Raw genomic sequence first — 4,516 nt, 5'->3', positions numbered from 1 at the left:
CATAGTCCGTAGTTTGTAGTATTTTCATTTTCCCTTTGTCGTTGCCTTTGACATAGTGATTGAGGAACTGCTGCAAAGATTTGACAGAGTTTTGGCGAACATTACACATTGTTGTGTAAGGTCATTTGTAGATGGGGCGTATTGGTTCAGTGTCATGGAGAGCGGAATCTAAGTTTGATAGGGATATTTGAGAAAGCAGTGTTTCTTCTTCCATTATGGTATTGTCTACCTTTTCATACCCTCGGCCACTGCTATGTATGGCAATTTGGTTGGTTTGCTCTTGTTTGTATGATTCTTCATTGAAGTATGGCTCTGTACTGTTTGTGTGATTCCACTCACCTGCACAGATGTTGCCAAAGGTATCTATTCTGATATTGCGTTTGTTTCAAAGTAGTGGTTGTAGTTTACGAATGTATTTTGTTAGTAGTTTCATTCTGTTTAAAATGAATATAAAGAATTTATGTTTGAGGAGCATTGCACTGTCTACAAGAGCTTCCAGGATTACTTTTCTGCGGTAAGCTTTAAGGGTTGAGTATTATTTCTCCTCTCTATTTATAAGGTTCTGGCGGACTCTGTGGTGGAACATTTTTTGTATAATTAATTGTTTGGACTGCTTTGTCGTGGTGACATTACCATTTGTACATGCTTTTTTAGCAGTAGTGAGAGTTGCACTCTTTCTAGTACATTTCTTTTCATTTCTACATTTTGACAGAGGAATTACAGTTTCCTTACTGGTAGGTGCTTTCATTTTTTTTAGTGACTGCTTTAGCTGTTCTCTTTGCACTTTCTGTATAAATTCTGCTAGTAGAAGATGGCTACTTTCTATGCTTTTAGGTAGAGCTGATCTATTCCTGCGTTGTTTTCTACAGAGATGCTGTTTGGTAGGCATTCTGTAGTAGCTGTTTGAGAAAAAACGAAACTGTGGGTGTGCAGATTTTTAAATGTATATGTGTGCACTGTGCATGAGTGGTTCAATATGAGGGTAGGCATATAAATAGAGGTGTGTGATTGTTTGATGGCCTGTAACTTTAAGTTGGGAATGCTATATTGCTATCTGGGGGTTAGTACAATGGTGGTGAGATGATAACATAAAGTGAGGACCTGTAGAGGTGTAATGAGTAAGAATGAAGCAAATACCGGCAGGCTGATGGAATTGTGTATGTTACAATACAAGAACACTGCACTGTCTCAATAAGACATAACACACTACAATGGTATTGTACTTACTTTGTTGGTTGTTGAGAGTAGGTTTATTCTAGGTTGTATTCTCAAGTTGACACCCCAGTGGCTTTCAGGGCAGAGGTGGGAACTGCAACTTTACAAGAAGATCTTAAGAAAATATGTTTGTTGATGGCACAGTGATTGCATTTGGATGGCTTTGCATATGAATAGGGACTTGGGAGCAGCAGCACATTTGTTAAGGGGGTAAGTGGTTTATTTGTAAGTGTGTTGTATGGCGTGCACTTTAGCATGTGTGTGTGTGTATTGTTGTAGGACTATTTAGTTTGCAATGGGTTAATCCTAATTGCAGAAGGGTGAGAGAAAGGTTTGTAAAGATGTACAGATTGGAAAGGAAAATGTTTTTGTGTGTGCAATTCCATTCACTTTTCTGCAGATATATGCTTGCTACATGAGTGGAGCAATTATTTCAGTTGTTTGATTTATTTATCCACATTTATGAATGGTACTGTTGTCAATTGACACACACATTCTTTGGTTTTTAAGTAATGTTGCGGTCTGTGAAGTGTGCAAGGTAAGTGGCAAGCACCCTGTTGCAATGCATGCAATGTATGTACTTGGTTTTGTTTGGTAGGATATATTTAGTGATCCTTTTCTGTGAGAACTTTATGAATTTCATGGGAGGTACATTAGTGGCGGAAAACGTCATGAAATTGCCAGAAGGAAAGAAGAGAGTAACCGTTTGCATATTCCCATGGCTGACATGGTTAAATGCAAACTTTGAAAGCACATACCATTGTAGGTGGCATTTGATGGTAGGTGATGGGAGAAATGACAGTATGCTTTTTGAGTACGTTATGGAGGTTCAGTGGCAGGTACCCTGTTGAGAGGCACTTATAACAGAGTTGCTAATGTACCGTATAAAAAATTGTGTTACCTGTAGGTTGTGGTGATGGGTGGCGATGTGGATGAATCTGGATGCAGACATTTTGGTTAGTTTTACAATACTTTCCAGTGGAGGGGCTTTTGAATCACGGGAGACTTGTACTCTGAGTGTTTAACAATAAGTATCGAGTGTTGAACAGAGATGCTGGTGTTAGATGCAGAGGTCTTGGATGTGATTGGTGGATGTGTGTGTGTGTGATTGTTTAACAGTACCCAGTGAGGGAGTGCTGGAAAAACAGTATTGGAAAGGGAACAAGGACTGCCTCTGCTTTACTGGGGTGTGATCCTAGCAGTATTTGGGGAAGTGCACGTGCCACATGTTGTCCTTCTTAGTTTGCATGGCATGGAAATGGGACTGTGGGTTATCCAATCAGGTGTTGAGGTTGTGCTTAACAGGAAGGGGTGGTAATATTTTTTTTTATTTTTGTGTACCGTGATGATGACAGCGATGCAGAGAGTGAGAGTGCTCATCGTGGGTGATTCGTTTGCGGGTGAACTTCAGAGATATTCCCAGGGTAGTGGTGTTGATGACAATTTTGGTTTGGAAGGAGTGCAGGCTTTGTGGCATAGTGTGGCTCTGCCGAGTTTGCAAGCTGTGATTGCAGAGTGCAGAGATGTGACCACTTGGAGTACTGTTGATGTAATAGTGCTGCATTGTGGTGCACTGCATGTGACTTTTAGCACTGCTGCAAGTTTGCTCTGTGAACTGAAGCAGTTAATGAAAGCACGGATGCGCCTTTTTCCCACTACAACAGTGATTTTCTCATGCATACCACCTAGACCAGTCTGGAACAATCCCGATGTACTTTCTTCCGAGGTGGAGAAGGACAGGTGTCTTGTAAACGGAGGCATGTCTGCTTTTTTGTTCGATGCTGGGCTGTTCTTATGTGCCCATGAGAACCTTAGTGCTTCTAGTGTGAGGTTTTTCAGTGGAGCTAATTTTTTTTAGTCCCCGATTGAAAATGCTCTTGTGTTCCACAATCTAAAAGCTATTTTGGAGAAGGTTTTGTAATAATGTAAGGAGGAGAAGAAGTGAACCATCCCCAAAAAATACAAATAAAAGTGTGTTTGTTTACAAGCACATTTAAAAAAAACAAAAAAACGAATAAAAAATCTTTTCAGAGCTATCAATAAAGATGGGATCCTCTGTTGTGGTCGAAATGTGTGCCCGCACCCGCGCACAAAGAACAATATGTCTGCGGACACCGCGGCGGTTGGAGGGACGCACGTGCCACATACAGGTCTTTTGAGGGTGGCAGACATGGAAATGGCACTGTGGAGGCATGGGGATTGGTCAATAAGGTTTCCTGGGTGTGGTGTTTATGGAGAGATTGTGGCAGAAGGTGTGTTTGCAAATAGGAGCGCAGATGGCTACAGTTATGGCTGTGCCATTCAGGAGGCAGAGTGTATGGCTTTTGGGCGACTCCTGGATGCATTGGTTGAAAGTGCATACTGAACGCTGTGGAGTGGCTGCACACCTTGGGTTCCATCATGTGGATGTCCCCCGGTACGGAGTACGTGGGATGAAGTGGCTGCAGGTGGTTCCTCTTTGTGCCACTTTTTCGAAGTCCGCAGCCCCGGACTGTGTCCAGAAAATAAGGGTCCATGCATGGGTGTGGTCACATGGTGACATTGCAATGTCTCCAATAGGACGGCTGTCCGCAGGACGCGTATTGGGTGGAATACTTTGTGTGCATGTGTAGAGGTGTCCTGCAGACAGGGTTGGGATCCCCGGTCTAAATTAAAAGTGTGACACACGTGTAGCGAACATTTTCAAACAAGCTGGGTATTTGTAGGGTACAGCAGGTGAGATGTTCATGTGCACAGCTATTCGTAGGATGTAGATCGGTGCCTCAAACTACTAAAAGTAAGTCAGAAGTTGTTTCCAACATGCTGGACAGGGGCGGTGTTACCAGGACACAGAGGAAGAGATACGCATGCATGTGCTTGTGCAACGGACGAACGTGCGCCCCCACAACTAAGTAAAGGTGCATCACAAGATGCAGATATGCGACCAGTAGTGGCGTCATACGGATACCTCCATTATGATTGCAGATAGGCTTGACAGGTGTGGTTTCTGTAAGACACCTCCATTTTGCTTAATTGCGGTCATCCCAACAAGTACTGTGTGTCGCAGATTCATAACGGAGTTTAAACAAAAACAAAAAAGCACACACACACTCAGCAACAATTTACATATAAAACTTTATTTTCACACAAACATAGATGCTATTAGGAAAGGGAAGAGGTAGCAGAAATGATACATACAAAGGGGAATTGGGGAATTGTACAAGTTGGTCGTGAGGGGACGAATGGATTGAGGTCTCATCCTAACGTCTCTGATCACAGGGATTTTGCAGCGATGGTGGGCTGGGAAATGGGGAAGGGGTAC

The sequence above is a fragment of the Ambystoma mexicanum genome, chromosome 13, assembly GCF_040938575.1.
Source record: "Ambystoma mexicanum isolate Mex_15411 chromosome 13, UKY_AmexF1_1, whole genome shotgun sequence".
NCBI classification, from domain to species: Eukaryota; Metazoa; Chordata; class Amphibia; order Caudata; family Ambystomatidae; genus Ambystoma; species Ambystoma mexicanum.
The sequence above is the reverse complement of the archived record's forward strand: the minus strand, read 5'-3'. Positions refer to the sequence as shown.